At 38.3% G+C, this 12,446-nt stretch overlaps 1 non-coding gene across 1 annotated transcript; it reads left to right on the forward strand.

The window, feature by feature from the left end:
* The first annotated feature begins 10,246 nt into the window (after positions 1-10,246).
* LOC115069902 lies at positions 10,247-10,385 on the forward strand. Its single transcript, XR_003849146.1, has one exon. It is a non-coding gene; the product is annotated as a small nucleolar RNA SNORA4 (small nucleolar RNA).
* The last annotated feature ends 2,061 nt before the right edge of the window (positions 10,386-12,446 follow it).

Raw genomic sequence — 12,446 nt, forward strand, 5'->3', positions numbered from 1 at the left:
ACTTCAGAGTCCTACTGAAAAATACACATACAATAAATATCACTACATGTGTATAGTTGAAGGCTTTATAACAAAAAATGGTGCCAGGCAGAAAAAAACCTTTCTTCCCAAAGTAACATAGGCTATTACCACAACTCTTGATTGCCACCCAGAACTTGAAGATTTATTGCTGAAGACTGGCCATATTTAGGACACAAGACTTGGAAAAATGGAGCTGGAACTAACCAGGAAGACTGCTCCCTGAAGACTAGTTCTCATGGTATCAGAGGATACTATACAAGCTGCCAAGGGAGAAAACCAATCAATGGTCCTACCTAGCTGTGGAGTCTAATAAACAGTGACTGGCCCAGCAAACTATTGTTATTGGTGCAGTAATGACTTGGGGGTAATCAGTAGCTGTCTCATTGAAATTAGGGCCCACTCAGTGGAAGGGAACTCATGTATGTAACTGTGAACATGCCCAAAAACACATGGCTAAAGAGGAATGGAGAGGTCATGGTTATTTTTGCCACATCTCTAGACCAATGTAATTTCTTACTTTGTTCTAAATATGCATCCTCATATTTACAAACAACTGTACCTTTCACACCTCATCAAAGAAGCTTCTTTTTGCAACAAGGAGACTATCACAGACTTCCAGAACTGATAAAAAGCAGAAAATAAGTGTCTGCAGACGCTTAACTGTTAAGTGACACATTTTCAGTGCAACCTCTACACTTAGGATGAATGCATCTCTTAACTCTTAACAGAAAAATTTCTTTGTGCAGCAGATGGTGATGAACATGGGAACCCACAATTAGAGAACAAGAGGACGTGTAAGATGCAATAAATAGGAAAAATGTGAATTAATTTTGAAAATTTTTCAGAATATTAATTTAAGCTAGCAACATGTACAAGACAATATAAGAGAAAGGGGATAATATGAATTGTGCATGTGTGTCAATATGTCTTTGTTTTGACAAAAAGAGGTACAGGAAAGATAAATAAAATCAATCAGTTGACATCTACCACATGTCAACAGGGATGGTGATGCTGAGAGTAATGGAGACATCTCTGAAACCTTGTTTGCATATAACCTTAGTTTTCAAAACATACTAATGTTTCACATATTTAAAAAGTGCCATTTAATTGGGAATAAAAAGGCTAAAATTGCATGCTGGGACATACAAGTGGATCTAATTATTAATCAAATTTATAACAAAACCACAAGCACACAGAATAAATCCAAGTAACATTTGAAAATATTGTTCTGACTATCCTCACAGGGATATGTTCTAAAGACAAACAGATTGCAAGGAAGCCATGAACATTATTTTGTAGGTTTGCTTTGGCATTATGCAGTGGCTATTATATGCAAGCGCTCAGTCACTAAGCTACACCCCAGCACTGCAGTAGTACTTATAAAACTATTTCTTGGGCAATGTGAAATTAAACAAATGAGTACATGTATTGATATTCAGGTAGAAACAGGTTCATATCTGTAGGAAACCAGGATGCCAGGCCCTAGGGTGAGGTGAGCCTAAAACTTTTAAGTCCAGGCTGCATTCTCTGCTAAAGGGAGGGGTGCTGAAAACAGTGGCTCTGATAAGCCCTGTCTTGAAGAACACTGAGATTGGCAGGAGAAAGCAGCCTGGCCGTAAGTGCAGGCTCCCTGCTCTGTGGGAAAGCATCTTGGTCAACAACCCTTAGCTCATCTCCTTGTCCTGAACAAGTAACTCACCTATCCCTGGCTATGAGATTAGGCCAGGTTAAAGGTTTACTCCTGAGCTAAAAGCTAAAAGTTCACCATGCTTTTAGCTCTAAGAAAGAAAACAATAAATTACTTGATGGGCATTGATAACCTTGAGTAAAAGTTTAAGAATCCTTTTGGCGCCAACTAAGAGACTAAATGTCCTGTTTCTTTGTACCCTAAATCTTTGTATGTGACTGCCATATCCCACGTGACTGCTAGTTCCTTGGGATGTATAAAAATCATCTGAATTTTAAAATAAAGCACCTTGTTGAAAAGACACAGCTCCCAGGGTCCAAGACTCATTGCCAATCAAGTCTCTCTGCCCCAAAGCCAGTAGGTCCCCTGCTAAGCAAAGCAAACCTGAGTCCCGACATATATTGGCAAAGGAAAATGCAATTGTTTTTCTAATTTCAACTTTTTGTGGGTTTTTTGCTGTGCATAATTGCATAAAAGTGTAATTAATAAAAAGCAAACCTTCATAGCTTCAGAATTTCAATACTAATTGTTCAGAAGTTCATTGTGATATCTAGAGTTTGGAGAATGGGTGTTTGAGTGCCTTCACTGATCTAGTTGTGTGCTGTTTTCATTTGAGATTTCATTATTTATTATAGAGAAAAAAATACAAGCATAAAAATGATCAAAGGACCCCTGGTATTAGGTGAAAATGATAGTTATCAGTATGAATTTGTGAATCAAACACTTTGACCAAAGAAATGCCCTAAGAGCAGTGACATTCCCAAGAGAAATAAGAATATCTAGTGCCCAGATAAATCTCTAAATGTTCTCTACACTAAAAAAAAAAAAAAAAAAAAAAAAAAAAAACCACCACAATTCTTCAGAGAAATGGTTAATTCCAAAGCCAAGGGAGGGAAAGTATAATGTAAGGTAAACTCGGAATGTCTTGTTGGTCTATAACGACAGAAACTGTTCAAACACTTAAGGAGATATGTGAAAAGGACTTGAAAATCAGACTGGCGAAGAATCCATGAGATAATTTTTAAATTTTTATTGTTCATTTATTTTATGTGTGTTGTGCCTGTATGTATGTAAGTATACCCATGTCGTGTAATACCCATGGAGGCCAGAAGAGAGTGCCAGGTCCCCTGGAACTAGAGTAATGAACAGTTAGCTATTAGCCACAGTGTGGGTGCTGGGAATCGAACTCAGATCTTCTGCAAGAACAGCCAGTGCTTTTAACTGCTGAGCCATCTCTCCAGCCCCTCCATTTGATCATTTTTAAAGGAGGATGGCCATGAAACATACTAATGATAGCAGTGGTGCTATCAAATAAAAAATATCAAATAGGTGGGTGAAATTAAATAGTTTAGAAAATTATGTTTCACAGAGTCCTACAAGCTCCTGGGAACCTACTTACATGATTCTATGGCTTACTTCTGTCGTTTCTAATTGGCTTACAGTTTCACTTCCTTCTTCATTTCAGCCTGAGTATTCTTCAACATTTCTACCTCTTTTCTGAATTCATTCAGAAGTTTATCCCTATCTTCCTTCAGTTCTTTGATTTCTTTTTGTGTTCTTTAAATTCACTGAATTCTTTTATCATGTTTATAATTGTTCTTTTGAGTTCCATGTCCTGCATTATCTCTAGGAGGTTCTCATTGTGCTCCTCTAGAGGACTATTGGTATTTCATGGGGCTATGTTATTTTGGTTTTTCATGTTATTTTTTCTCTGTGATTTTGACATGTGAATTTCTTTTGTGGTTCCTGATTCTTGTGTGAGACTCAAGCCTTCAAGTTTAGGTCTGTTTCTTTTTGTGAACTTTATGTGCCTTTGTGGTTTACTTTTTGGGCATAAAAAGCTGGTTCCTCTAAGCTTCTGGTTCTCTCTTTTGATTTTATAGTGGAGTAGCCAGTTTGCTTTTGTCTTCAGGAGTTCCCTCAGAGGCCCAAGTCAGATGATCAGATGCTCTCAGGCTTTCACCTAAGGTCTGGATCCCTTCAGGAAAGATTTTGGCCTGAGGAATTTGGTGACTGGACTGGCCTGGGAGCCCGGCCCAGGAAAGATGCTGGTCTAGGGCAGCTGGTGGCCTTGCCACCCAGAGATGCAAAGAAAGATGGAGGCTGGAAGCGGCCCCAAGGGCTCCTGGGAACTGCACTGAGGAGCTTGGTTGGTCTGGATGCAAAGGATCAGGAAGAGGAAACGTCAGCCAGAGTGTCCAGGAAAGAGGCTGGCCGGTGGTGCAGGCCCAGGGAAGTAGAGGGAGGTGAGGGCGGGACCAGGCCTAGAGTGTTCCTGGAGACCCAAGAAGGAACTGAGTTGGTCTGGATGCAAAAGATCAGGAAGCAGTGGTGGTTCCCCAGTTGTCTGGGGCACCAAGACAAGGAATGGGACAGGACCCAGGCTAGGAGGAGAGACCGGTGGGGAAGATGGGAGGGTGAATGAGGTTGGGGGAGTCAAGGCGTGGATGGGGCAATAGATTTACCCCAGAGAGAGGCCTGCAGAGAGAGAGGCCTGCGGATCCGAGACAGGCCTTCCCATTGTGAAGGCCCAGGGAAGCAGAGGGAGGTGAGCAGAATCATATCAAAATTTTAAGTGTGATGCTTTTGTTGTTGTTAGATAGAAGAATTTCATTATCCTTAAAATTTTATGGTGAAAAACTGAGTGAATTATCATGACATAAAATGATTTAAAAGAGGGATTGGAGAGATGTCTCAGCACTGGTTGCTCTTGCAGAGGAACCGAGTTTGATTCCCAACACCCACATGGTGCCTAACAAGCATCTATAACTCCAGTTCTAGGGGATCTGATATCCTCTTCTGACCTCCGTGGGCATGGCACCACATGGGTCCACTTGCATACATGCAGACACTCATACACATAAAAATAGCTTAAGAGAATTGAACTCATATAGTCACACATTTTCTTTATGTTCTTTTTACACTAATAGTTAGCAGATCTAGGTAAAGGATACATGGTAGTTGATCAATTATATTGCCCTTTCAACTTGTGTACAGGTGAAAAAATTTTTAAATAGAAAGTAGAGGAAAATATAGGTAGGAACTCAGCAGATGGTATATTAGAACAAAAACAAGTCTCAGGTTGCATTCTGCTACACTTATAAACATTAATGATTGGGCTGGAGAGATGGCTCAGCGGTTAAGAACACTGGTTGTTCTTGCAGAAGACCCGGGTTTGAATCCCAGCACCCGCATGGCAGCTAACAACTGTCTGTAACTCCAGTTCCAGGGGATTGGATGGCTTCTTCTGTCCTCTGCAGGCATTGCACAACATGTCTACATGCAGACAATACACTCATACACATAAAATGAAAATTAAAAAAAATAATGATCAAGAAAACTGTCGAAGTCTTTGCCATCTATTCTTAGACACTTGGTACTTGCCATGAAAGTTTCTTCTGGAAAAGGGTACACCAGGCTTCTGATGGCAGAATCTACCACTCAGGTTTCTATCAGACAGCAGCAAATTCCCATATAAAAATAGAGGCTGGGGGGGGGGGTTGGCACCAGTTCTCTCAGAGTCTTGAGTCTAAGTGCATTTATTTGAGGTTGTTGAATGGTAAAGCATGTCAAATCTTTGTATATAAGGATGGAGGTTCCTCTACAATTTCTAATCGATTACAAAATGAAAACATTATCTCTTGAACTACTTTAAAACACTTAGTTGTAAATTTAGAGAGATCTGAAATGATGGATCACGTTGTGGAACAATAACTACCCAATACAAGGAATGTGGCTCTTTGAATAAGAGTACTTCAACATTAACTAACTGTACCTGGTTTACATATTCATATGAACTCTTTCACATATTTTCATCACATTACTTATACCAAGATGTTTTAAAGTAATTACAGAAAAGATATGTTAGCCAAATTTCTTGTTTGGGGCAAATAATTATCTTTAAAAAAAAATAGTTTCTGAACTTGGTTGTCCTTTTGTTTATGAATGTATTCACTTATTTATTCATGAATTCACTCATTCATTATGTACCACAAAAGTGAATGGTTATTTTGTCAGGAGCCATGCTTGACTTAAGCATTGAAAAAAGTAGAGTGTCACTTTAAGAGCTTCTGAGCTCTCAGCTTCAGCGGTCAGAGCCAACAGGCTGTGCCTCCATGATAAATCAGGTTTCTTAGAAACTTACTTTCAGTTCAGTCTTTGGGCACCGGAGTTGGTGAGGTAATGCAGCAACCTGCTGGTCCGTAGTTACTTTCTGTTAGTAAAATATCCTTGGTGATTCCTTGGTTACCCCAAATATGATTCCTATATAAGATCTGTGTTCCTCACAACAAAAAGCCATTCTGTGATTGCTCACCTGACTGCTAAGAAACTTTTTATGAAAATCAAGACCTTTGTCTTGACTCTTTTCTTGTTGAAGACCCAAGCCTGGTGGGCTTGGGGGCGTTCGACATTATTTTGAATTGGTTACTGTTATGTGCTAAATAAGATACAAACAGATCAGAAACAATGCTTGTCATCAGAATTATTGCAGGTGCTGAAATCTATAGCTTGCCACGTCCTGGAAAGCAAGAATGAAAGAATGTTTCAGAAAAATGGAGAGGATTGCTCTGATTCTTTAAGCACAGGTAAACAGACCACAGGTAGAGAAGGTAGAGAAAAGCATTGCAGTAACAGGGAGTTTTATGTGTAAAGGCATATCCACACAAAAGCCTGATGCGGTATCAACAGTGCTACATGAAAAACAGAGGCATGAAAAACAAAACCATGTCAAACTATACAATTCATTTCATCTTTGAATCTCATTTATATTTGATGCCCTCCTCTACTCCAGGTGTTCTGCAAACTTGCCCATTCATAAGAATCTCTTGGAAATTGTATGAAATTCAGATGCTCATGGCCCATCAGTGGAAATTATGTCTAAGAAGTCTGAATCTTTGGCAAGTAATACTTTTCACAAGCTTCCCACATTTGGGAAGATTATAGTAGGACAAGTTTGAGAAATAAAATTTTATATTAATTTAATTGCACTTTGTATTTAATGTACTGGGCATCCACAAGATATTTCAACTAAGAAAACATGAGTCTGCTGATTTTTAGTTTATTTCATTTTGTTTCCATAAATTGCTACTTTAAGAAGCATAAAAGGAAAACAATGTTTTAGAAATAGGCCACCTTTTGAAGGATATTTCAGATGTGGAAGAGAGTTAAGTTTTAAAATATTTTATTTTATTTTTATTTGTATGAGTGTATTGTCTGCATGGGTAAGTGCACCCATGTCATGTAATGCCCACAGAAGACAGAAGAGAGCATCCGATTCACCTGGAGTTTTGAGTGGTTTTTAGCTGCAGTGTGGGTGCCAGTTCTCTTAACTGTTGAGCCACCTCTCCAGCCCCATAAAGAGGGATAATTTAAGAGACTTCTGTAACAGATCACGTAGTGCATAATGAGAGCTTCAGTTCAAGCCTAAGCAGTGAGATGATGGTGGTGGTGGTGGTAAAGGAATGTAGGCTGTATTTACAAGGTACAGTGAATGGGGATAATTTTTTTAACTTTTAAAAAATATTTATTTTATTTTATGTGTATGAGTGTATTGCATGCATGTAGGTAAATGCACCCACCCGTGTCCTGCAGTGCTCACGGAGGACAGAGAGGCCATCGGATCCCCTGGAACTGGAGTTACAGACAGTTGTTAGCTGTCATGTGGGTGCTTGGTTTCGAACCCGGGACTTCTGCAAGAACAACCAATGTCCTTAACTGCTGAGCCATCTCTCCAGCCCGAAATGGGGATATTTTTTATTGAAAGTGAAATGAGAAGGGGATTCCAAGATGACACTGATAGAGAGGAAAACTGGGCCCCTTTCTTAGGGTTCTTAATTATTAATGAATAATAAAAGAATTTATGAATGGACTCAAATGGAAGATGTAGGACAATTTATGAGAGTTTGTATTTGTTTGTTTTTAATTGCTGTGATAAAACAAAGACCAAAACCAACTTAGGGAGGAAGGGTTTACTTTATCTTAGATCTTCCAGTTCATCACTGAGGGAAGTCAGGGCGGGAACCTGGAGGCAGCAGCTAAGCACAGGCCGTGGAGGAAAGCTGCTGTCCTTGCTGTCCTGGCCTGTGCTCAGCCTGCTTTCTTATACAATACAGGACCAGATGCCCAGGGGTGGCACCACCTACAGTGGGCCAAGCCCTCCCATTTCAGTCAACAATCACGATAAAGCCTCATAGACATACCCACAAGGCTAATCTAATGGAGGAAATTCCTTAGGTGAGGTTTCCTCTGCCAAGGTGTATCAAGTTGACAAAGCTATCCTGCTATCCTGGGAAGGAGAATGGAAGAAAGAAAGAAAAGAGATGGAAGAGGAAAAGAAGAAGTTCAACAGTCAGAAATGAGGAAAATGTGAATTAAGTCAAAATATATCACTACACCCTTGACAGGAAAAAAATTATTTGAAAACAGTGCTTATGATGATAAACATCAACTGGAAGACTCATTTACTGGTGTGAGTGCAAAATATTGTAGTCATTCTGCAATGCACTTTCTAGTAAGCTTGAATACATGATTACCAAATGTCAGGGAAATTCTATCCTAAGTATTTACCTTTAAGAAAAGAAAAATTTTTACCCGAAAATCTTTTGTACATGTTGGTTAACATATAAATGATTTGGTACTCTTCTATTCTAATGGTAAAAGCATGCAATCATTTTGAAAAATAGTTTGACATTTCTCACGAAGTAATTATTATTTTGCCCCTCAACCTATTCCTAGGCATAAAACCAAGAGAAATGGAAAAACTTGTACATGAATGTCCATTACAACTTTATACATAGTTAGCAAGGTAGAAAATAAGTGTAAATATCTTTTCAGAAATAAATAGAATGGAAAAACAATTGGTGATACAACGATTACAAGCTTCAAAGTATCGACCTCCAAGCTAGCAGGGATGAATCTCAATGATATTAGTCTAAGTGAAAGAAGCCACATTCAAAAGGTCACATGCACTGTATGAACCTATTTACAGTACATTTTTAAAAAGGCATTTTTAAAACTATATGGAATGAATGCTTTTTAGTTTTAAAGAGTAGGAAAATGGCTTTGCCTAAAAGGCACAATGTAATGGAAGATTTTAGACTAATGTAACTGTCTTGCATATCAACTGTTACAGTGGTTCCAAACACTCATTTGTTAAATTCACATCTACGACAGCAAAAATTTAGTTCTTATAGTACATCAATTATGAAACTGAAATAGTAAGCATATCCAATGCCATATTATATAAATCTGAATTACATTAATTAATAATTAATATAATGTGTTGACCTGATAAGCCTAATAATGCTTCCAGTTCATTGAAATTTTATATACTACATCTGCAAACAATATTTTTCTATATTTATATATAATAACAAGGACATTCTTTCAGACTTTGGCTTTGTTTGAATTGTCTTCTTCTAATATAGCAAAACTGAAGCACAGGGCCTTCTTGCTGATAACTGCTACGTGGGTTTTTCTGTCATTTACTTCTTCTTTGTGGGTGAATGATACATATATGTGCATTCATGCTTGAAGATGTGAGTGCACATGTGTCATGGTGCACACGTGGAAGGAAGAAAAGCTTTGAATATTGGTCCTCATCTACCCCTTTGTTGAGGCCAGGTCTCTTTATTCAACTGCATAGACCAAGCTAGTTGACCCACAAGCTTCCATTGGATTCTATCTCCATGTCCCATCTCATCAAAGGAACACTGGGATTATGCACATGTGCTGACATACTTAAGTTGATAAAGGTTCTAAGGATTCAAACTCAGGTCCTTGTGGTGCATTGCAAGTGCTTTACCCACTGAGTGATCTCCCTGGCCACTCAATTGTCATTGTATGCTGATAGAAATGCTTGTTTATGAGAGAAGTCCCAATGTTTTTCCCAGGCTGGCCTTCCTGCTCAGCATTTTATTAGGGGTTTAAAAAGACGTAATATGGAAAGGCATCACAATCTCATAGGTGACTTCATATGAAGTTTTAGACAATTAAATACTTTTTTAACCTAAGAATTTTTTTCACCTAAGTTATTGAAAACCAGGAAGGCAGAAATGTTACTAGAGATGTTTGAACATGGACAGCAGGCTTTCTAGTTTTAGGGAAGTGACTCTCAAGGGCAGAAACAAAAGAGGAAAAGAAAGACTAGAGGTCACACCAGAATCCTAAAAATGGGGACATGTTCACTTTGATGACATAAAGCAACTTCTAAATTAACTTTGTGTTACTTTAAATTGGGAGTGTGCATATAAAATAAATATAATTCCACCTGCATTCTAGGATTTACCTTCAGTAAACAGAGCAGTGGTGGAATAGCAAACATTAGCTCCATGTCACTGCAAAATATAGAACCCTCTAGCAAGAACAAAACTATGATCAGACTATCATATTATTTGGGGGAAGGGTGCTGTGAATTAGCCTCAGGACATTGTGCGTGCCACACTATACTAACAGCTCTATCACTGAGCTACATCGTGTCCTACCATAATTTTCAAAGGCATTAAAGAGTTTTAGAAAAAAAAATAACACAGTATAATGAAAATAAAGTGGTTTTCATTGATATACATTAAACTAGAAATTCTTTACCAACGTGGGATATTTGGCAGACTGAAAAAAAACACACTCCACAGTGGGCTATACCACTAGTATGGTTCTTTACTGTCTTGTGGCCTACCATGACAATTCAGTCAGACAAGGTCCCAGAGTGGAATGAAGGAAATGGGACATCCCTAGCTTGGGAACTGTTGTAGACCAGTTACTACTGGGTGAAGGACAGTAGACCTTCCTTATGATCTGTAGATTGACTAGACTCTAGTGGATGAACTTACACTGAAGGACATTTGGGTACAAATGCTTGAATGAATGGAACTTAGCATGTATGGTGGAATGCATGAGGTCTGGAGGGGATAGGAGAGTACGGATTGGGGAGGTCTAAATTTGATAAAGAACTGTTGCATGAAATGTGCAAAAGCTCAGTAAAAATATTTTTAAAAGAGAAAAAGGCTTAGAAATTCGATTAAATAAAAGGTAGTTCCTCCAACATGCTTAATGGATTTTCACTGTATCTGATAAATATAAATATTTGTAAATGTTTTCTAAATTACTTTAGTGACCTTAAAGCATTGTATTCAGAAAGGGAAGTCAGCAGTGGAGTAACCACAAAATATAGATCTCAGACTCTGCATAAATTCTGATTTTGTAGTTTTGAGATGAAGCCTGTGATGAGGATGAAGAAACTGCTCCTTTTGAAAAAAATCTTGTTTGATACTAATGTATTTCAGCAGGTTCTAATATGAAAAATGCACATTGAGAGAAAAATTGTTCATTTTATAACTTTATTAAATGTTTACTATTTATAGAATCTTAAAGACTCCTTTAAAGAACAAATTTTCCAAAGTTCTAAAATTCTTCATGTGTGCATATGTATGTATATATAATTTTATATATGAGTATTGTATTTGCAACATTTTCACCCCTCCCATTCCCCCTTCCAACTCCTCGCTTGTGCCCCCTCATTTTGTGCCTCTCAATTCTTTTCTTCATTATTGTTACATACATATACATATGTACATGTGTTTAGAACTGAAACACTTGGGATTAGATAAAGTATGAGGCAGCTAGTCCCTGGAGAAAACTGATTCACCCCTCCTCAGCATACAATGATTGCCTATTACACTTGGTTACCACCCATAACTTGAAGGTGAGACCCTATTGCCGAAGACAGGACATAATTTGGACACATGAATTGGAGCGATTGAGCTGGAACTGACCTGGAGTCCTCCTCCCTGAAAACTAGCTCTAACAGTATCTGAATATACTATGCGAGCTGTCAAATGAGAAAAGCAATCAATGGTCTTTCTGAACTATAAAGTCTGTGAACCACAACAATGACCATTCCAGCAAACTATCGCTATTGGTAAAGTAGGGGCAACTTACATCTCAGTGGTAATCAACAACTGTCTAGTCTAAATGAACTTAAGGCCTGCTCAACTAGAGGGAAATCATATGTGGTACTGTAAACATAGCGAAGTACACAGGGTTGGAGAGGTCATAGATCCTAGAGAGAAACCTACTTCTGCCACTTGGCCTAGACCAATGTAATTTCTCAGTATATTCTAAACGCAGAGTCTTATATTTACAGGCAAGTGTCAAAATAGCTTCTTTTTGCAACAGATGGAGATTACTACAATGTTCTACAACTGGTCAAAATACAGAGAATGACTGTGTGTTTCCCAAGCCTAACTGATATATCTACAATACAACCTCTACACACACCTAAGGCTCAGGGAAAATCATGGAAAGGGAATTTGTGGAAAGTTCTAAGAACCAATGCGAATGGGGGAACTTCACAGAGTCTCACCTCTATATGTGGTGTTTTATAGAAATGTTTTTATTACATTTATTTGCATGTGTGTGTGTGTGTGTGTGTGTGTGTGTACATGCATGTATGCCATGGTGCAGGTATGGAGGTCAGAGGGCAACTTGCTGGGGTCTGTTTTATCTTCTACTATGTTGGTCCCAGGGATCAAACTAAGGTTGGGAAGATTGGTAGCAAGGTGTCCTACCTAGCAAAGCATCTCATTCGCCCTCAATTTGTTCTCTATAAATATAAATACTTGTCCTTTCAAAAGATCCAATATAACTTCTAAGGTAGTTTGAGCATTGTTTTGTATCTGAGGAAGGTACATATGATTTTGCATCTCTTAACAAGACATAAATTTATCAGCTCTTTAGATAA

This window comes from Nannospalax galili, unplaced genomic scaffold (assembly GCF_000622305.1).
Source record: "Nannospalax galili isolate Female #2095 unplaced genomic scaffold, S.galili_v1.0 scaffold3135, whole genome shotgun sequence".
Lineage (NCBI taxonomy): Eukaryota > Metazoa > Chordata > Mammalia > Rodentia > Spalacidae > Nannospalax > Nannospalax galili.